Here is a 23,591-nt window from a genome sequence, read left to right on the forward strand (position 1 = left end):
AAATACTCACACAATCCACACCCTCTAAAGAAAATGCTAAGAAACAGAAAATGTTACCTGGTTCCCCAAAACATTTGGATATATCGGAAATATCACACACAGAAATAACCTAAGCATATCCGTCACAGATTGATGATTGTGCTCGTGATGTGGACTTCACTCTTTGGAGTGTTGAGGACTTATCCAGCACCATGGAATTGCAAACCACTCTACTTCTGCACAATTGGCTATTAAAGGAACCAAAATACATTGTGTTTGACTTCTGCCTGTTAGAGAATATGAACATTATTAAATGTAATCATAAATTGGGTAGGAAGATTTGTGCAGAGCCATTGGTGAAGATTACTTGTGTAGTCAAAGGCACCAACATGAAGATCAAGAGTAGCTGTGTAAACTGCTAACTCATTTTAATGGTCTGCTCAACCTATACTTCGGAAAGTGCCTGCTGGAAAAGTACTATGGTAATCTGCTTCGTTGTTTAGCATATCAATGTACAGTAGAATTTTAAGTTTTTCTAACTTTATGGGACTCAAGTTCCTTTGAAGAACACAGTACTACAAATATCAGAAGGATTTCTTGTTCTGTAGGATATTTTTTGTAAATATGCCGTTTGGTGGTATTTTTTTACTGCTAAAAGATGAGTGGTAGTTTGGTAATAGTTATCCTTGCATTTAGATTGGGTTTGGCCTCATATCATTCTAGTGACCATACCTTGTTACATTATATTGGAGAATCTAGTAATATATACTGCTGGTGGTATTTTGTGGTAATAGGTTATTTAGTGGTGAGCATAGTTTCCTTCCCTATATTATAACCCAATCATAAGCAAAACCTTCCTTTCTATTAGAATACCTCCCAGTGATCTATAGAGGGCCTTGGACCTATACACACAAGGGGACCAAACACTTTTATATAGAGTGCCACCTACAGCCTGTGGCCGGTGTCACTGATTAATCTACACCAGCGATCTAGGTGCCCATATGCATTGCTGGCTCATGGACCTCCAGCAATGTACATTATATTAGATACCCTCCAACAACATGCAGTGAGGGCACACACACCTGTTTATCATTGCTTATTCTTGGTTATTATTCTATCTGCATGGGAAAAATGACAAATGTATTACCAAAGAGAATAAATATCCCCTGTGTCACAAATACAATCCCAAATGCAATATAAAACAAACAACACCATCTGCTTTTATATATTATTTGTATTGCAAACAAATTCCATTCACAATAACAATCTTACCATGTGCATTTTCCATAATCTGTAACAAAAAGAAAAGAAGAAAGAATACAGAAACAGAGCAAACAAGCTTTTTTTCTTTTTAAACATGACTTGCTTTTTAACATTATACACATGACAAATCAAAATGTAGAGGGTTTCCCTTGCTATTCTGACTACCTGATATTTTTAGATTGGTCATTCGTCAAACAACGGCACACAGTAACCTCGCTTTTACTGTCTGCTTACCAGAAATATTTGTGGCTCTCTCCCATACACGACCTTCCTTCGCTCACCTGCGAAGAACAGGCCCAGTCAGCATGAAATGTCTCTGTAATCTTGGTGTCTGGGATGCATGGCGAAACTTCCAAGTCAGTTTTCCCCTTAGCAGACCTTTGCACCTACCCACTTTGCTTATGTGATATATCTGCATACACTTTCCTCCGATCAGGTTAAAAGGTTATCACCCTTCACTTTTACACAATAGAATCTTTGCTCAGACAGCAACTGTTTCAATTATTATTTCCTTTCGCGCATACTTTCTGCTTTCTGCCAACACAGAAAGAGAAAGAAGAAAAAAATGTCAGTGCACATTTGAAAAACGAATTTCAAAATATGTATTTTCACCTCATTTTGTACATGGGACTACATTATAATTTTAATGAGTTAGCATTAGTGATTAGTAATTGTTAATTAAATCAGTAATTTATATAAATAATGTTCAATAATGTAGTCTTCTATGCATGAGGTATTCAAGAGAAGAGAAAATAAATGGGTGCACTTTTACTCTCTGCAGTTTCATATTGAGCTTTTTGCTGCATTATAAATCCTGTACCTTGCATGCCACCAGCCACATTTCACATTTTATAGTGGCAACATAAAATAACTATATGTGTGTGCCACATTATTGCTGGCAACAAAATGCCATCACATTTATTGAAGCGCTATATACTCTAAAGCGCTATAAATATTATAAGCGCTATATGTATTACTACAGCTCCTCGCTATTAGCCAGGCGTGGACACTCAAACAGTTGTCAATGGACAATGCTCTGGCTGGAAAATGGCTCTGGCTTGCTGGTGATGGACAGTGTGACAGTTCAGGTTATTCTGCTAAATACTGCACTTACCACTTCCAAGAAATGGGAACCAAAGAAAAAGTGAGTTCAGTCATTATGCAAGTATCTGGATGTACATTGTCGGTTTCCATGAAAAAATTATGGTTTCTTTGAATCCATTCTACTTCTGAAATCCAGAGGAATGTAAATAGACCTCATAGCCACTGACAGGGATGTTTCAAAAGCCAAGTTCATGTGAGAGCAGATCCCGAACATAAAGCATCAATATGATTTATGGCACGTTGCGAAATCAATTTGGCAAACAACTGCAGGAATAAAAGCTATAGAAAACACTTTAAATTGGTCACAGTCTATCAGTAACCATCTTTGGTGGAGCTCCATTCATTGATGCACCATTGTTCTATCGTACACTCTTTGACAGAAAATGAGTATTTCCACAAATGTGCACATGGACCATTGATCAAGGAGTAGGACCACAAGAAAAGGTGGTTGGTTTCAGGCTCTCCTCCATGCACAGCACTTGAGAAGATTGTGTACAAAAAATGCTTTGAAGAGAAATGAGGGGACTCTCGGAGTACTGCCACAATGGAGATTTGGAGCTGTTCCATAATATGTGCCTAAAGTACAGGCCTAAAAGGTTGCATTATAGCATAGACGGTATGGAGGCCAAAACGAGACTGACTGTACTTGATATGATATGATAGGTTATTTATAATGTGCTTAATACCCAGAGGTTTCTAAGTGCAGCCCGGGGATTGAACCTTTGTTGCACTGTGTCATCTTGATTACAAGGCGAGCACATTGCCGCCGAGATATCCTCTCGAGAAAATGCACACAATGAGAACATTAGAAGGGAACAAGCAAAAACTGCAGGAATTTTCGGGATGTTTTGCTACAACAGTTTATCAAAAGAAGCAAACAGTGGGTGGCAAAGCCAATTTTCCAGCTGATGGATTTTACATTTTTGAAAGATCCGACATTTAATGGGCTGGCCATGCAAAAGCATGGAATAGCTATAGATTTTGTTTCCAGGGCCCAGACTATGCCACAGAACATCACAAAAGAGGTTTGCCCTCCCAAACTTGAACTTGTTTAAAGGGTGAATTCAAGATTCAAATGATGTGTTTCTCTCTTCACAATGTTTAACAAAGCCAGTAAACAAGTTTGTTTACAGTGTTTGGAAACTGTTTTCATTGTACAATACATGGAGTAGCATGCCACTAGAAATCTAATTGTCAATTTATTTTTAATTAATCACTGTTTGTGAAGTAATGTCACTAGATATGACTTAATATTTCTGTTTTTCTTTGATTTGTGTATTTATTACCCTCAATATAATTGATTTATATTAGAACAATAAATGTCAGTCTAATTATTTCAACGATGTGACTCAAATCAAATGTAGAAAGGACTGGTGAGCTTAAAACCAACAGACACCAGGAGCTACTTTTGGCTTCCCCAGGCCAACTAATATAATGCTATAAAAAAGTTCCTTGATTAATAGTGCTAGATCCTGGTGACCCATTACTGCTGAATACCCAGGCACTGCTTGTAATTCCAGTTTATCCAATACTAATTTTGGGCCCTGTTTGTAATGAACTCACAATAGTTGAAGAATCTAAGAAGAAGATTGGAGCAGCAGACATACAGAAACTCAGTGTCTCCAGAGCTCTGGCACTCTCCAGGCTAACTACTGCAACAGCCTCTTTCTCAATCTGCCTAAATCCTCCCTTCACCCCCTTCAACTAATGCAGATTAGGACAGCAAGACTTATTGTTGCCCTCAAGCACAGAGACTGCATTTCTCAAGCCCAAACATATCTCCACTGGCTCCGGATGGCTGCGAGGTGGGGGTTAAGACCCTCTGCATCATCCACAAGGCTTTCTGGTGCCAGGCACCCCGCTACATCTAACTCTTTCCTTAAATACCTCCCTCTTAGAGACCTTTGGTCAGCTAAAGGCAATTCTCTGCAGATCAGACGTAATGCCAAACAGAGAGTGTGTGGTATATCTCTTTCCTTGGCAGGAGCAACCCTCTGTAATGGCCCCCCTGCCCCTCTCAGGCTTCTGCCTGATCTCCTTAAGTACTGGAAGATTCTCAAGTCCCAATTTTCTCTTCTTCATTCCATCACCACCCTGCTTATGCCTCCTCTGTCGCACTGACTGGCTGACTGGTCAATTCTGAGCTCCACAGGGCACTAGGCTCTCCTCACCCAGTATACCCCGGCACCCTGTATACCTGCCCCCCACTGTGATGCTGGAAATGCATTGGAGGGAAAGGGCCTCCGTAGCCTTGTCCTTTACTGCTTTTTATCGTGTGTTCTGTTGTGTTTTCCGCACAGGAGTTAATGTGGGACTACTGGTGGCGCAGCTCTCTCTCTTGGTTTGGTGAACAGACCCATGGGATACCCTTATGGCACCCATGGGTAGGGGTGCAACCCTGTGCCCCTAGTGTATGTTTTTGGGCACCTGTGTGTGACCCACATAGCAGGGTACGAGATGGTGGCAGCTCTGTGCTGAAATGACTGGTGTCCTGCACATCCTCCATTTTGGGATGCCCAGGCCCTGTCATTGGAATCAGTAGCTTCCTGATGGAGACAAAATGGCCCCCATGGCCTCTTGCCTTCCATTGCCTGTTACCTTGATCTTCCCGAAGTCCCGGGAAGACCTGACTCTGTCCTTCCCCCTGGCTGACTGTTGGGTGGAAGTTCCATATATGGTAGTGTGGGGAAGTACTGACGAGACTCGCTGGAGCCTTCCCAACGACCGTATGTTGTGGGTACGCCTGTGGGTGGGACCTGGGTGAATGGAGTGCGTGACAAATACGCATTCTGTGTTGTGGGTGTCTAGTATCTGGTGTTTGACACAATGACTGAGACAGCCCTGCCTGAAACCGGTATGAATGCAGTGTGGAGTGTTGAATGGCTTGGTACTTGTCCCACATAACTTGTTGTGATGTCTGGAGAGAAGTGAATGGCCTGAATGCACTGTGTGCCTGATTGGCTGCTTGCCTGCCTGAATGCCCTTAGTCGTGATTGGATGCTTGAGTATGACCCAGCGGAATGAATGGGAGATCAACAGTATATCTGGGGACCTCTCACTGCTAGGAATTGTGTTCAGAAGCTGAAGCCCACTACAACGAGTAACTGGAGTAACTGGAGCTTGACCTTGAAGCCCTGCTGGAAGAGAAGAATTGCTGTTGCTCTCCTTCACAATCTGCAAGCTGCTGTGTCTCCAAGAACGGATCCAGAGAGGACCTGGTAAGGAGCCCTCTTCCCGAGATACGAGGGACCATCGTGCACCAGGAGATCTTTGCCAAAGCTCCCTGGTAGACAGACCTTCGACAGGCTGCCGACCCGAGACGGGGACCCCGCGGAATCACAAAGAGAAGCGCCCGGACTGTTATCTGCCACTGTCGATGACCGCCATCGCCGACTGGAGCCGCCATGCTCCCGTTTGCCTAAGAAGTTTCGAATCCAAGGACGCTCTCATCTGCATCATCGCTGCTGTATCCTGCTGGAGAAGGCCTGACCGTCGACGTCCTGAGGAGCATCCGCTGGCGGGTTTCCTGCAACCCAAGGACCACAGAGACACTGATGACTCGACGCCCTTGCTCGGCCACAGTTCTTCAAAATCTTTGCAGTCCAGAACTATCGACACCGAGGTGCCCCGCACGCCTCTTCCCTGCAGGACGTTTACGCTTCCCTGTCAACGAGCACCACTAGGAACGACGCTGCCACTTCACCATTGTAGCTCGACCGGTTCTCCGTCAGACGTTCGACGACCCGTGACTCCTGCCTTAAAGGGAGGGCACTCAAGAAGGGCCGTCGATTCCCCGATGAGGAACGCTACAACGCCAGGTACTTTTGGGTTGCAGAACTATTGGGAAGTTTATTGGGAACAATATATGGACTGGGCTTGTGATACATCTTTGCTTTACAGGTTGCCCAGGTGGGGGGATCTCCACACAGAACTGTGTCTAGGTATTGGGGCCAGTATTCTGCCAATTGTTCCAACCAACTGCTTTCCTCCTATTTTCTATTGTTGGTTTCCTTATTAATTTGATCTGTGTGACATTTAACCTGAGTACAGTTGATGCACTTTATTGAGATCTGCTAATAATTGTGGTACCACGTTAGAACTGTATATATTTACCATTTTGATTTTCTGAGCACAAAGTGAGTTATTGTGATAGTGTACATAACCTTGAATATTAATTATATAAAACCTGTTTTTTAACCGATACAGTCTGCGGACATTCCTTTATGGGTGCTTGGGGACTACACTGTACTTAAGAACCAGCCTGCATCACCTCCTGAGAAGCTAGGCCTTGATTGCTCGACCACGTACTAATAATAGAGGATCTTGGCTGGGGTCCTCTGTGCCTCTCCTCTTCCATATAGAGAGCAGAAGTACAGACACCCCCCTACAGTCTTTACACCCACCCCCTCACAACCTGCACTTTTATTTCTGGGCCGCTTTCCCCTGACAAGCCTGGTGCTGTGTACATCCCTACTGAGCCTGGTCCACTCCTATCATTATGCTTCGTGTTTGGTCCTCACTCCCGGATTCCCCTGGCACTTGCTCACCTAGCCTCACCTTAGCACTTGCCTAGCCCCATTGGCCCTCTTCTTCCCTTCCTCCTCCCACCTGCACTTGTATACCTCCTCTTGCACCCCACCTCCCTTACACCTAGCATTTTCCCTTATGCCTGACCTACACCTCCCCCGTTCCACTCACTCCCCCCTGCACTTCTTGTTGCTGCTCTTGCATGATCCGAATGACACAAGGCCTAGTAGGACTGTTATTGTTTTTTTTCCTCCCTGCCCCTTGCCCCCTTTTTGTCTTGTGGCGCCTTGAAACATAATTTTCTGTATAGGGGCTTTGCAAATAACCAATACATAAATAAAATAAATGAAGTCTAACCTTGCTGAAAAGTAGGAATCATGATAAGTGGCTGCAGATAGCAATAAACCAAAGGTTTGAAATAACAAGCAAAGGAATATGTCTTGCCAATGTGCACTATGAACATGTGCCTGTGGCCTTTGCACATTTACATCTTACTGTGAAGGCCCACATGTGGAGGACAACCAGGCATGCATGCATCAATGCAGAAATCAATATGATTTCTGGAATAGATATACACTGAAACCAGTAAGCATTTAAAAACTGCACTCATTTGAGGCATGCTGGAATTTTAGTGTTCGTACTTTTGTTTTTCTTTTTCTTTTTGCTCATTGCACGTGTTGCCCTGGCTGTAACAGTTCACCTGGTGTGAAATGCACCCCCTCCCTTTTGGATCTGTACGTACCGTCTCTATCTATTAACCCACCGCTTTGTCTCGAATTCTGTATATTTCAGAAAATAAGTGGCTGACTTTGGTCCAAAAAACTTCCCCACACTATTAATGTTGCTTTTATTCAGGCTTTGCGCTATTGAAGTATAGGGACATCCGAGCCTGTCCGCACCCTACCTAGGGTCATCTTTGAAAGAGCATTTACATGTTTTGGTAGCAGGTGCATTGATACCATTCCAACGGAAGTAACTATTTTCTTATGTGGGATACTTGAAATGTTTTGTTGTTTTTCACTACGTAGCCGGCCATTAATATTGTTCAACTTCGTGGCATGTGTTCCTAAAATGAAACTCCCTCCAACACGCTGTGAACACTGGATGAGGGGTCACATTGTTATGTGTCCTTGAATAAGATTCACTATATTGAAAGCTTGCGTAGGAATGTTAAGTTTCTATTACTGAGGTCTGTCTTTTGAATCGGTTGGTCATCTGTTACATAGGGAGAATGGAAACACAAGACACAATGGGGGTCATTATGAGTTTGGAGGTAGCCATGGTGTTAATAGCGCCATGGCTGCCTCCAAAATCGTGTCCGGGGCCGGGTTCCTTGAATGGGGACTTACCGGGTCATTCCAACCTTGGAGGACCCGGTAAGTCCCCATTCAAAATATCCATCCCCATTCCCATTCGAGCCCCCATAGGGACCCGCTAAGGGACCTCGTAATGCAGCGGTAAGGGGTTAATGGCGCCGTTAACCCCTTACCACCACACTCGTAATGACCCCCAATGTAAGCAAAGTTATAAATAATATTTATGAGAGTGGCAAGTGTTTTGTATGCTACATGATTTACGTTGTGACGGATGATGTTCAATTTTACGCAAATAATAGAAATTGTACGTGTTAATTGTAACTTAAATTGATAGTTAACATAAATATGTACTGTGTATATACAGTTATAAATTGGGTACTGAAATACTTTTTTGCATTCTTGATTTTACATAGTTATTTTATCCTGATTGTTAGGCAGAATTATATGCAGCACCCTTTGGGAACACCACACACAATTAAGAATACAAGTGACAGTACAAATTCAGCTTTGGTACAAGCCTGTAATATACAGTAAAGTGGTACCTATGGCTGAGCAGCCAGACTTATCTCAAGAGTAAAGTGAGCAGTATCAATAGTTATACAAAGTACAGGAATTACTATGATTCAAACAAAGAATGACTCGAGGTTTCTGAGTAAAAGAATATACATTTACACATCAGTTATTAAACATTTAACTATTATCAAGCAGTTTATAAATCACAATCTTAATACACCACACAGCACCCAATACATTCTGGACAAGGTAAGCTCAAAATGAAGTATGAGCAAAATGGCACTCCAGCAATTTAAAAGGGAGAGAAAGACAAAGTTAGACAAGAGTTGAGCAGCACCAAGAGGTAAGTAAGCAGGACAATTTAGAAAAAAGAGCTACAGTGGGGGGTTCAAATCAAGAGGTTAGGGCCTAAGTCTTTTGCTCAAGATCATACAGTTCAGGGTAGTTCGCTGTTATGTCTTTGCCAAGAGTTCAGAATGAAGTTGGTCAGGGGAAAAGTTACTTTAAAGAATAGAGAAGGACAAGCCCTCGGATTGGCGAAAGGTTTCACACACCTTAACCGCGGCTGGATGAAACAAACAACCGGATTTGGAACATTACCTTAAATGGAGAAGAAGCTGTAGCTGAGGCGGATGTTCCTGGCAGGTCATGCAGGCTCACGGTTCCTGAAGCGACTGTCAGACTGACACGAAGTAGGAATACTGGAGAGTCCTGCACTGCCCAGGGAAGAAACCAGCAGCAGAGCAAAGCAAAGAATAAAAGGTGTGCTCCTTAAAACCCAAGCACGGTCCAACCTTCCTGGCTATCCGGTTCACTGTAGCTCTGTACAGCAAATTCGGCCAGAGTAGGGAGGCCTGGCTTGCAGTTTGGTGAACTTGTTGTTCCCACCAGCTCAAGGGGAGAAGATTCCTTGCAGATATTCCCTGTTGACAAAGTTTGAAGATTTGGACACGCAGCAGGGCTTCACCGGGAGGTTCATTCGTGGTGGAGGTCCTCTTCTGTCAGCTTCTCTTCGGTTCCCTCGATCCGGTGCCAACTCTGGCTTTCTAGCCCCAGAGACCTGCTTTTTATGAAGTTTTCCCCCATTCACACAGCCTAGCTGTCAATCACACAGCAGGTTGGCTGTCCTGGCGGGACAGTCACCTAGCCAATCAAACAGGAGTGCGACTTGGGTTACCAAGGGAACCCATGGCAGGGGTCCTAAAACCCCTCTCTCACATTCTGCCTACCCAGACTTTCAGGCGCCTAAGGAAGGCTTCTGTGCAGAAGCCAGCGAAAGGACGGCAAACAAAGGAACCAAACATGGTTTGGTGTGCAGAGAAAAACATGAGAAAGACTTTTACAAAAGGAAATGGTGAATAAACCCAGCCGGAACCAAATTAAAACATATATGGTCCAGCGGGTTTATGTTTGAGGCTACCAAGATAGCCTAAAACAATACCAGGGCTATTTACAATAACTGCGGTAGGAAAAATAGGGTAGTTACCACTGCCACCAGCCAGGTCTTAATGAAAAGGGAACAAAACAATGTTCCATGAGAGACAGACAAAAAAGGAGCACTATTAACCCTCTCCAGAACTCTAGGACCCTCATTCCGAGGTTGGTGCTAGTCATGGCGCTGTAAACGTCATGACTAGCACCATTACCGGTACCGTGTCCACCCTCGTTCAATGGGGACTTACCGGTTTAGCCTGACCTTTGCGGGATCGGTAAGTCCTCTTTGAAAATGTCAATCCAAATTCCCATTTGAGCCCCCATAGGGCTCAAATGGGAATGGGGAGGGTGCTAATAATGGTACGTAAATGATGGTACCGTTATTAGCTCTGAAGTCCCTTTGCAATACACGTCCATAACGCCTGGTAAAAGCAGGCGTTAAGGACGGGGCCGCAAAGGGACCTCGTAGTAGGGCGCAAAGGGTTTACCGACACCGATGTCCTTAACGGTGCCCGGTATCCCTTTGCGCCCTACTCGGAATGACCCCCTATGTAAGATAGTTTGTACTGGGTCTGTGAATTTAAAATGACTAATAAAGTCAATGGCAACTTTAGATGTTCTGGGAGACAGTAGTCAGTCCCAGAAAATGGAGTCTGAGTGGGAAGTCTGAAAAAGACAACCCTGTGTCACTGCACTGAAGGTTCTGTGTAGCACACAATAAAAATATGATGTCTATGGAGTAGGTGAGTCTCCACAGCCTATGAACACAAAAATGTAAAACATACACAGCAAAACACATGTAAGAGTGGGAAAAAAAGCTCACACTCTTACCAGGTGAATAAAATAACTCCCAGAAATCCAGCAAAGCTGTTGTGGGACTGAATGGGTAGGGGAAATTAGCCATTTTGGAGAATTCTCCCTAACACTGATGTACACATGTCATGCGTACAGTTTACTGTTCGGCGGCTTCTTAAACCGCAATTGGACAATAATCATCAACAACACATATGTGATAACCATTATCAGGGACAATCACAACACACCAAGCTGTCCTTTTGTAGTTGCAGTGATAAGGAGCAACATGGCTGCCAATACATTCTGAAAATGTGCAGATGTTACAGTGTTGCATTTCAAATTGAAACCACTCATTTCTTCTCTCTAATGGAATCACATGTTTCTCAATCAGAAATCGGTGATGGAAGACAATGGGTGTCATTACAATACCGTTTGCAAATGGGCTATTACCAGGTCATTACGGCCCGCTGGACCCGATAATTGCACATTCGCGGGTGCCAGAAAAAAATGCTCCCCATTCCCATTTGAGCCCCATAGGGCTCAATGGGGAGGTCGGATGCACCGGCACCATTCAGAATGGTGCAGGTGCATCCGACATGCTCTGCTCGCCAGGGCCGCTATGCACGGCAGGTCACACCTGGCGGGCGGGAAGGCACCCGCGAGCAGATCTCGTAGTTTGCCAGTCCAGTAACAACGGTACCGGCAAGCTTACCATTACCGTTGTTACCGGACCGGCAAACTTATAATGAGGCTCAATAACTTTCTGTGATGAATGCAAAGACTGGGATTAATCGATCGATGAATTGAATCAGCATTCTAAGATCACTGTAGAACCATGCAATGTTTGCTAGCTCTAACGTCTACTGGGAAAAGTTACCCATGTTTTTGTGGACTTAATTACCTCTATTCAGCATTATGTCAAAATGTAAAGAAGTTGTTATGACCCGACTATTGCGTTTTCTTCAAAATAAACAGTTTTTTATCTTTTTTGTGAAAAGAAACAAAAATGTTGGATCTGTTTGTGGATATGCGTGTTTCTGTTTCTGGTTCTGTGTTAGATAATGTTATGACATTGGTGATGACAGGGTATGCTTGGCTACGGTGCCCACTAACGTCATTAAAATAGGTGGAGCTCATGGTGAGCATCTTGTGATGTCAGCTTGAGGGGCGGATGATCTGAATCAGTGCTCGAGAGTACTTGAATTTGATGGATTAATGGATAAGATTAGTGCAAGATGGCGGTAACCGACCTGACGTTTTTCGCATGTGTTAAAGTGGGAAAAACTTGGGTAAGTTGTATTGGAACGATCGGTGTATACTATAAAATCAGTGGTCGAAGTGGGCGGGAGTGGTCGGGAGCGGTGCTCCTCTACTTCTTTTAAAAACGTTTTACTGTTCCTATACTCCGGAATGGTTTAATTTTAAAGTAAACGTCTAGGAATAAGTTGAAGATTGCACTTTCAGTGCAATGCACTGGAAGCTCCCTTAAACAACAGGCACATGTGTTTTGGGGTTTGTATTGTGCATGGAAGGGTGCATGGCAATGGGGTTTGTGGGGAGCGGTGCAGGCCAGTAGGGAACATAGTTCCACTACTTCTCTTCATACACTTCGACCACTGTATAAAATACATGCACGATCGATTGGGCCAATAACATTTCTGACCGGGCTACCCCTTTAAAGCAAGCTTGACACAAGCGATTATCAAACACTTTTGACAGTAATGTCCCATTAGTAAAAGCCCCTCTTTTTTATACATGCAGCAGATCCTCAAATCTATGGTATTTATAGCATGGTCAGAAGGGCCATATGTAATCATGGTGAATGCAAAACTAATAATATGGATTACTGTTAGAACACATTTAGGGGACAGTGGAGAGGATACAGCCTCAATTTGAAAGACAGTGCTTGCTTATTGGCCCATTTGCCCATACGCCAATGCTGCTGAATATTTATACATTGTAAATCTAAAAGCAAACCACAATACATTAAGTCATTTTAAATCATGAGAGGTGCCTTAATATTATTTGATTCTTAGACCCACCCATGCAGAAGAAACGCCCTGTTCACACGTTGTGTCTGGTTCTGGAAATATCTTACCCACGTCTTAGCGAGCAGATTCTACAAAGTACACATAATACTGGCAGAATTAAATGTATTCCTGCTTAGCTTGCATGTCCACTCCGAACATTTGCTCTGCAGGCCCAAACACTTGCTGTGCACGCTGAACAGTTCTCAGACAGTGTGACACGAAAGATCCACAGAGAGAGAAATCAAGATGGCAATGCACTTCAGCAACAGTTAGAAAATCTCATTGAACCTGATTGAGACTAGTAGAATTAATGAAGGAAGGTATCAATGCCAAACAAGGTAAAATGTATCATGACGTAAAAGGCACGTTAGAAAAAATACCAATTCCATTGTCCGATATAAATAACACCTAATGTTAACCAATCACAAGAGTGGTCCCATGATTATCCGGGTCCCTATGAGCCATTGCCTAAGGAGACATTGCCCCATGTATTGCAATATAGCCAGAAGGAAACAGCAGCTACACTTCGAAAAGGCTTTTCTGTGAATTTGACAAGGCGATGTGTTGGCCATACAGGAGTTAGGCGCTGATGGTATGACACCCCCAAGACCAGTTACTAAGATTGGATGTCCTTGCTCCAAGAAGTGCCTCATGACTGGTAATTTAAGACACTTTGTGCGTATTTTGGATTGGTGGTTCGTCCATCTGAATTTTGCCTTCCTTCCCCATCTGCTGTAGGAGCAGCGTGAGGTACCTGCTGCCTCTGACTCCTGGCACATTGCCTCTCCTTTACCATCTGCAGATGCTGCGGATCACTCCACCCTCATGCTCATGCCTTCTGGCTTTCCCCCTCTTGCTGCTGGAGCAGTGCAACACCTTGTTTTTGGCAACCTGTGGTACGTCTCGTGCACCAGACTTGTCTGTGCCTGTCTTGCTGCTAGGCCGTCTGGTGAGTTTGTTGTGCATTGTGCAGCTTCCCCGTCTCTCTCTCTCTCTCTCTCCTCCCTTTCCATCTCTCTGCTCTCCCCCACCATGGTGCTCTCCATCTGCTCTAACTGCTATTCTATCACATACCCTACCTCTCTTGTGATGCCTGGAAGGAAAAAGTTCAAAAAAGATCTTCTGGTCTCCAATCCAGGACTGGCCATCACTAACACCTACGTCAACGCTTCTTCCAGGCAGTGACAGTCACTGACATCCTTTTTGTCTCTCCCACTCCGGACTTATGGACTACCCACATGGTTTCAGTCCTCTCCCTTTCTCTTCTTTGCCCCCTTTAATGGTGGAACCAGATTGGAAGTATGCTTGGCATGCTTCCCATCCTGTAGGTGCATCATGAATGTCTACCAGAATGGTACTGTCATGGCCCAGGGCTCTCAGCCCAACCTCCTCCCTCTTGATAGGCATCTTCTGTCTAACATCAACTTCCTCCCGCCTCCTGCCATGCCTTCATCTGCCAACCCCTGGTACTTTTTTCACCAGCGAAGGGCATACCACATTCCTGTACTCCTCCTCAGAAGACCTTCAAAGGTGGCATCCAGCTTCAGCTAGCTACCCTCATCTCTCGCTCTGCTGTTAAACACTCCTCTGACATTTATCTCCTCTCTGAAGCCTTCGACATTGATGTTCTTGCTCTCACTGAGACATGGCTCACTGCCAGCTCTGTCACTGTTTTTGAAAGATTCCTCCCTGAGGGTTTCAAGATCCTCTCTAACCCAGGCCTTACTGGTCTGGATGCAGAGTGGCCCTGATCTTCTCTGAATGGGTCCCTGCTACTATCATACCCACTTAGACCTACTCTTCCGTCAAATGCCTCATCTGCAGGCTTGGTGTCTCTCCAATCCCCTCACTGAATCTTGCCACCATCTGCAGTACCCCTGGTCTGGTTTCCCTCTTCCACTGAGAGTGGTCTGAGTTCACCTCTTCTCTTCTAGCCTCCACTTCCGAGCTTCTGTTCCTCGTAGACTTCAATATTCACTGTGGCGACTGAACTGATGCAGACACTGGACTCTTTTGCAGCCTCTGTGACTCCCTTTCCCTCACCATTCTTCGTTCCGGTCTGATGCACTCAGACGGACACACTGTGGATGCTCTCATGTCAGCAGACATCCCAATCTCCAACCCTCTTACTACACATCTCTTCTGGTCCTACCATGTTCTCCTGTCATCTCACCTGGATCTCTTGGGTCCCCCGGCTAAACCTCTGCTCGCACTGCCAGTCTCCTCCATCATTTGCCAATGAAGTGAGTGTCAGTTGCTGCTTTTGCCGCTACTTTCATTCCCATGCCCACTCCTACTACAGCCACTGACTCTCACACTGACACAACCCCTGCTAATCTTCACCTCTCCAACTCCAATACCCTGGACATCCTTGCCCCTGTCATAAGGATACCTATTAAGCCTGCCTACGAGCACAACACCTGGTATGACTCTGTCCTAGCCTCTCTGATACACAAGTGTAGAGTCGCCGAGCGAAAGTGGCAGGGTTCAGGCACATCTTCTGACAGACTTGCCTGCCACCTGTTCCAAAAGCAAAACAGACTATTCATCCGTTCCAAGAAGAAGGCCTCATTTCTGGGGCCTCCAACAACACAGCTGAACCGTTCAATATCTGCAAGGAACTTGGCAATCCTACTACAGTCTCCACTTCTCATCTGCATTCCCTGACCCTCTGCACTGTCCTCTGACTTCATAGTAAAATTTGGAGATGATGTCCTCACTCTCCTCTACACTCATCCCTCACCCACTCTCAGATCTTCCTTGGCCCCCTTCTGTCCTTTCCCCTTACTCTCCTCTGTTTCACCCATAGCACCAGAGGAGGTCTCTAGACAAGTCCTGCCTATGAAAGTCTCCTCCAAAGAAATGCTCCAATGCTCCACCAGAACTATCAAGGACAACATTGCCCCCCTTGCTCCAGCCTTGGCTGATTTCTGCAATCACTCCTTTGCCACTCTCTCCTTCCTGCTACCCCTCAAACACTCCCTTGCACACCCTCCCCTCAAAACGCCTTCTGCTGTCCCCTCCTGCCCAGCTAACTACCGCCCTATCTCCATCACCCCCTTACTCAGCAAACTCTTGAAAAGGCTGGTCATATCTCAACTGATCCACCACACTGATCTGTTGGGTGTCTCCACGACCAATTGCCTGGCTTCAGAGCAGCCAGAGGCATGGAAGCTGGACTTCTGAACACCCATGAAGACTTGCTCTCAAATGTTGTTTCCAAATCTCCTTCCTGATCATTCCTATGCCTTTGATTGCATAAATCATGCCACCCTTATAAAAAGGCTTTGTGATAACCATGGCATCACGGACATAGAACTGGACTGGTTGACCTCCTTCCTCTCTGACTGACCTTCCCAGGTACAACTGAGCCTTTTTCTCTCCTCCATCACAATCACCGCCTGTGGCATCCCTCAGGGCTCTATCCTCTCTCTGTGGCTCTTCAACATCTACCTTGACCCTCTGGCCCACTTTAATCTCCACCTCTCCTCCCTTCCAGTGTTATACAGACAACACACAGCTCTCCTTCAAGCTTCCCTCCACTGCCATCTCTTCTTCGTCTCTCATTCCTGACAGTCTGACTGCTATTCAGGCATGGTGTGCTGCAAATGATCTCTGCCTTAATGCCAGTAAGAATGAGATCCTTCTCATTGGGACCCCAGCTCCCTCCTTCCCTCCTACCCTCTAGTCAGCCTCCATAGATCCCCTCCCCTCACCCTCTTGTGAGGAAAAAACCTTGGTGTCATCTTCGACTACTCTCTCTCCTTCTCTACTCACATTGCAAACCTTGCCAAGAAGGCTCACTTTCAGCTGCACCTACTCAGAGGCATTCTCCCTTTCCTCATCTTCCCCCTGAAACTCATTGTCTCCAGAGCTCTTGTCCTCTTCAGGCTGGAATAGTGTAACAGCCTCTTCCTCAACTGCCTTTCTCCTCCCTTCGCCCCCTTCAACTAATCCGGAATAGGACTGTGAGACTTATCCTTGGCCTCAAACCCATGGACCGCATTTCTCCAGCCCTAAAATCTCTCCATCGCTCCTGGTTGCTACAAGGATCAAGTGTATGACCCTCTGCATTATCCACAAGACCTTCTGGGACCTGGGAACCCAGTACATCCAACCCACTCTCCCTAAGTGCCTCCCCGCTAGAGCCCTTTTGCCCTATTGCTCTTCTAACTCCAACTCTCTGCAGATCAGTCACTTTTTCAAGCAGTGAGTGGGGGTTAGATCTCTTTCTTCTGCAGGAACATCCCTCTGGAATGGCCTCCCTGCCTCTCTCAGGCTTTAGCTGGATCTTGTTAAGTTTTGGAAGCTCCTCAAGTTCCTCCTTTTCTCTTCTTCCTTCCCTCTCCCCTCTCCTGCTAATGCCCTCATTCTGCCACTTTTGACTGGCTGCCTGGTTCCTTCTGAGTCCTACCAGGCATCAGGCCCTCCTCGCCAAGTACACCCTCATCCTTGCACTTAGCATGCGGGCCTTCACTCCCTGAATTCCCTGCATTCCATGGCACTTGTCCACCTTTCTCCACTTAGCATTTTCCTAGCCCCTGGGGTCTTCTTCTTTCCCCATCACTTGCAAGATCTCTACTCTGCCCTGCACTTCCCTTCTCACCCTAGCTTTATCACATTCTGCTCTGACCGGCACCCCTCCTACCCCCTCCACTCCCCTCACACTTTGGGTTACTGCACTTGAACGATCCGTTTGACACAAGACCTTTTAGGATAGTTATTGTTATTTTTGTCCCCTGCCCGCCTTTCCCCCAATTGTTTGTCTTGTTGTGCCTTGAAACACCATTTGCTGCATAGGCACTTTATAAATACCCAATAAATAAAATAAATAACATATCAGAGAGAATTGAGTTGTGGGTTAGAATCCTGAAGGAAAAAGTGTCAGTGTTTTAGTCCAGGGTTAGCCAAGAGGCAGAAGTGCTTTATAAGATTAGGTTTTCAGGCTGTTTGATTTGGCCATCCTTTTAAGACACATGTGTTTATAAGAGTAGGATGCCCTGCGGAACATGGATTTTGTACAGTTAGGCATTCTTATTTTGTTGTCCCCCTACCAAATCAGATTGGTATTCCACCAGCATGTATTTTTACGTTGGCAGAAAACCAATTGGTTCCTATGGGACCTGCCTGACTGTAACACCTGGAATAAAAGCAGGCAGAGTCCAAAAGAATCCATTGTGGATGGCTCCCACAATCGTTAATTGTGGAAGTGATTTATACTTTTCCAGACACGTAGTGGTAAATTAAAGAGCAAAGGCGATTTTCGCCTGTGTTTTGCTCTGTGCTCGTCCAGCACTTGGTGGAAACAATTAAAATGAATGAATGGCTCCTTTTGCAAAAAAGTGCAAACAGGCGAATTCTGATCTGTGCAATTTAGGATTCAAAACAAAATGCCCCCCCCCCTTAATCTTTCCATCAACATGTTTCTACAATGATGAATACATTGTCAGGTTGGTGTATCATATGCCTTGTGCATTTATTAAAGTAATATGTATAAAATGTAGTATTATTTTAGCTATTCAAAGCCAAACTTACTTCAACATATATTTGTACCAACTAGAGTTTGGAAGATGTGTGGTCAAGTAGCTACATTTCCGGCTAGGCTAAAATTATGGCTTTACCACTTGACCAAAGTGTGTGATCCTGGGCATATATTTTAATTTCACTATGCCTTATCTGTTAAAATTAGGTTTCACTAGAAGTGATTCAGTTCGCATTATAAGCTATTCTAAAAAGCCTCACTCATGGTTTAATAGATGGGCAGCACAGGGATTAGGACACACACACATCCAACTTTGAAAATACCCGGGCCCCATTTAATGAACACATTTGTGTCATTCAATAGGAAATCAAAGTAAACACATCAAACAAAGAGTCATCATAGACAGTTGCATATTATATAACCAGTATGTAAACAGTATGTACCAAACAATGATGTACAGGGGCACGCCCCACCAGGAGCAATACCAGGAGGCCACAAACCCCTCAACCATCACTGTCTGCCTCCTGATACAGCCCTTACAGCCCTAGCACTCCCTTGCACTCTCAACTCAATTACAATGTGCTGCAAAAATGCAACAGAAAATAACATTTTGTGTTTAACATGTAATTTTGGACATGAACCATTGATGGGAGACATTCAGAGTGGGACTACTGTAGGAGTTCAGCTGGAAAGGAGGGGGTTGTGGAATGGGTGAGTGAATGGTGGATTGTATACATGTGTATGTTGTTGGAGGATATGTAGTTGTGCTCGAAATATTGTTAAGATCCACAAGACTACCTGCATTGATTGGACATGGTATGTTCTGTTCTTGAAATGTAAAGAAGTTTGAAAAAAAATGTTATTTTGTATGAAACAAAATCTCCTATTCCTTGCTTCAGTATTCTGGATCGGGGGTCACAACAAGATGGAGGGACCACAAGCATCTCTTCCGGGGCCTGCTGGGAGTAGCCACAGTGCTCAGGAAGATATTGTTGGGCGGACACCATCTGAGATGGTAAAAAGACTGGGGACCTCACTGCTCAGCCCTCTCGGAGGAGGAGGTGTAGTAGGAGAGGAGGAGTACGAGGAGGAGGAGGAGGAGGAGGAGGAGGTGGCATCACCCTCAATTCTCCCAAGCCAGTCCACAAATGGCATGCTGAGTGCTGGTGTGAATGGGTGGGAGGGAGGTAAATGAGAACATGGTTAGGGAAATTGAAGGAAGATGACTGGACGGTGAAAGGTGAAGGAGGATCAGATATAACAGAAAGGGGAGAGCAGATGGGAAGGCAACATAGGTAGATTGATTTTGCAACACTATTTTCCTTGCTTCTCTTTTGATATGTACAGTTTATTTGGGAAGACATTTTTTGCTGGATCACGGATCAGGGAAATCTGGATGAACAGCAGCACTTTGTTGAGGGTATTCCTAGACCCACACCCAATGAAATGTGGGCCCCCCTAATCACAACCCTGGCCCACCCATATGAAAATTCCTAGAGCTGGGTCTGATCCAAACACGAGAATATGCACCGGATTTGTGTGATTTCGGACACACCAAACAGCCCAATAATGTAATCCACACTGTGCCCATTCAGTATGCCAGAGGCTTGATGTTGGCAGCATGCAATAGGACCCAGGAAAGGAGAAACGCTCGAAATGCCATGAGGTATATACAACCAGATTTATGCAGTTACTAACTAGTTATTAAACTGCAACCTAGAGAAAATCATTTGTTGTGATGACATTAAACAACAATAAAAACAGGAGAATAAAAACAGCAACAAAGTGCTGTTTGTTACACCCAAATGAACGGTGGATAAAAACCTGTGGCATGCATGTTACATGCAGCTCTCGTTGACAGGCCGGGCATTGGCTCACTAACCTCTCTTACTGTTTTTGCACCACCTGACCCTGCTTTCATTTGTAATATGACTTCTACTGTTCGGTCTTCAGGAATAGGACAGCTTCAGGAAGACAGCATTGGGTAGCCTGCTGGTCACGTGACCAGGCCCTGCCACCCACCTCCAGTTGTCGCACTTCCAAACCTCTAATTAGGACTGTAGGCCAGCTCCAGGCAGGTAGCATTGAGTAGGCTGCTAGTCACATGACTAGACCCGGCCACTCAGTTGCTCCGCCCACCACCTATTTAATCAGTCCTCCTTATGCATCTTTATCACCAGTGTCCTCAGCAAAGAATGTGGGAAGACAAGGACCTGACCAGTTTGTCCTGTTTGGACCTGATAGGGCTTTGGAACTGACCCGCTATCCTGCATTTCACCTACAAACCAATCACTTGCTACTATTGCTACTCACCAAAATACATCACCATGTATCTCCTACCTCCACAGACCATCCCCACTCTCACTAGGGTTCGAATGGGCAAGTGCCCTGGAGAGCCTCGGCAAGATAACCTAGAGAACCTCATCAATATTTGCCTTGTCCCTACCCAACAGTCAGGGACCACATGCACATGCCCTCTCTTTCTTATCAATGCTTGCTCAGCAGTCACTCATGCTGCAGACATCGCTGACCTCATCTCGTACAACCTTGATGCTCCCTTCATCTCTGAAACATGGTTTACCCCATCCTCCCCACATATTTTTGACGTTCTCCTACCCCAGAGCTACTGGATCCAACATGCCGACTGGCCAGGAAGGGCAGGAGTTGGAGTGGCAATCATCCACAAGAGCAGTTGGCCATGCTCCATCATCCTCTCTGCCAGAAAAAGTTCATTTGATTCACTTGCCTGCTGGTTCCCTCTATCGCACAAGGAATTCATCACCTTCCAACTCATCTACAGACCACCCCACAGGAGTGACTCTTTCATTGCAGATATCTCCAACTTACTCTCCTCTACCAAAGTAGCACATACAAATGGCTTTCTCTGTGATTTTAACATCCCAGAGTCACAGGCTCACAACCACACATGAAGAACACTTTTCGCATTGACTGCTTGCATGGACCTTAAGCAAATTTAGCTCTCCCCCATGTACAACAAAGGCTACACCATAGACTTAGTCCTGACATCATCGCCTGCATCACCTGTGCAGACCCTATCCTCCTCGACAAGTCTGACTACACCGGCATCCCAATATCGGTCACCCACTCGACTACAGCTCATAAAGGTCAGTCTAAACGCTTCCCTCACTCAACATTACTGAAAGAAACCTACCCAGTCAAGGAGCTAGAAGAAAACTTTGCAGGCTTCCACATCACAGACAACGCCTCCGGCCTCCTGGAATTATTCAGCAACTCTGCTATCAAATGGGTGATCATTCTTGCCTCTCTAAAATCCAGACGGGCTAAGACCAAAACATCCGCTCTATGGTTCACTACCAAAACAACTGCCAACAAACGCTCAATCAGAGCCCTAGAGAAATGGTGGCAAAAAAACTATAACTGGGGACAACTCACCAACCTCTGAATCTCGGCACACAAACCATAGGATTCTGGTTACCAATGCCAATGCTGCTTACTACAACACCACCATTGCAGCATCCTCTAACAGGATCAAGGCCTTCTTTGAAGTAGTAAAGCATTGTATAAAACCTCACCTGACCCTGAGGTACCAACAACTCAGGAAGAATGCGACAGAATCAACACAATTTTTATTTGGAAAATAGGCAAAATCTGAGAGACCAACAAATCAACCTCTAGCAGCATTAGCATCCCCTACACCCCGGCATGCACACTGCCCATCTGGATAGAATTCTTTCCTCTCTTTTCTCCAGATCTTCTTACCTACTTCTTACTCTGATTATATTTTTCCGGCCTCAATCATTAAACAATTGACAGACCCAGTGCTCAATGCACTCCTCAGCATCATCAATGCTTCTCTCAAGACTAGTCTCATATGACCTATTTAAAAAAATAAAACAACCCTAGATCCATATGACATGGCCAACTGCAGGCCAATTATGAACCTCCAGTTTATTGGCAAAATATTTGAATGAGTAGTTGCTGCACAACTACTCATCAGAATCAAACAACTCCACCTCCCAAATGACTATCAGGCATGGTTCCGCCCATATTTATATTTATTCATAACGTCCTACAGTGACCCAAAGGCTTACAAGTGCAACAATGACAAGCATATAAACAGCAGGTCTAAGGTGACCAATACAGATTCTCTAGGCTGGAGTGCACTTTAATTAAGCTAAGCAACAGTCTAATAGAAGTGAAACGTTTTCAGTTTCTTTTTGAAGATTTCCAATGACTTTATTTCCCTAAGATCTGCAGAAAGAGCATTCCAGACCGGCATTGTAGACCCTTGGGGCAGCATGAGCAAAGGATCCAGTAAGGGATTTGGTAGTTTTGCAGCGAAGGATCTTTAATGGATTAGTATTGTTAGATCTTAAAGATCTCACATTGTGTTTAGCAGCCAAACGTTCAGTTAAGTATGAGGGAATAATTTCCAGATGACATTTTAAAGTAAACAGGAGAAGCCTAAACTGAATTCTGGCCCTCACCGGGAGCCAGTAGAGATGTTGTCTAGCATCCGAGACATGATCACGCCAGTTAAGTCCAGTGACTACCCTCACTGCTCTGTTCTGTATCACCTTGAGGCGATCACAGCCAATAAGCAGGCTGCAGCAATAATCGAGTTTGGATCCGATAATTGTGCCAGCAATTGTCTCTGCATTCCCCTGTGAAATGAGTGGTCTCAGTGATGCCAAAAGAAGACAAAGAAATCAGCCCACTAATCTGAACCCTCATATTGAGGTTCGGGTCAAGGATGATGCCCAAAGTTTTCCTCTGTACCTCAATTTTGGAGTCTAAGATGTAAAAGCTAGTGTAAAGCGGTCCTAGGTTATGAATTGTCTTCGATGTACCCACCCCATATGCTCTGTTTTCTCCTTCTTGAGAGCCAGGCCATTTTGAATCATCCTTAATTGGATGATGTTGTAGACCGTATTAACTTTGAGCTCATCCTCTTCGTAGATTCCAGTAAGCGGCATAACACACTGTGTATCATCTGCATAATTCGTAAAGGCAATACCATAACTTGCCAGCATGTCAAAGAATGGAACCATAAACAAATTGCACAGCGAAGGGGACACACAGGCACCTTGTGGTACACCATCAAGAAGGGTAAAAGGTTTTAACATTGCATCTCCGCTCACAACTCTACACTGCCTATTACTAATG

This window comes from Ambystoma mexicanum, chromosome 7q (assembly GCF_040938575.1).
Source record: "Ambystoma mexicanum isolate Mex_15411 chromosome 7q, UKY_AmexF1_1, whole genome shotgun sequence".
Taxonomy (NCBI): Eukaryota; Metazoa; Chordata; class Amphibia; order Caudata; family Ambystomatidae; genus Ambystoma; species Ambystoma mexicanum.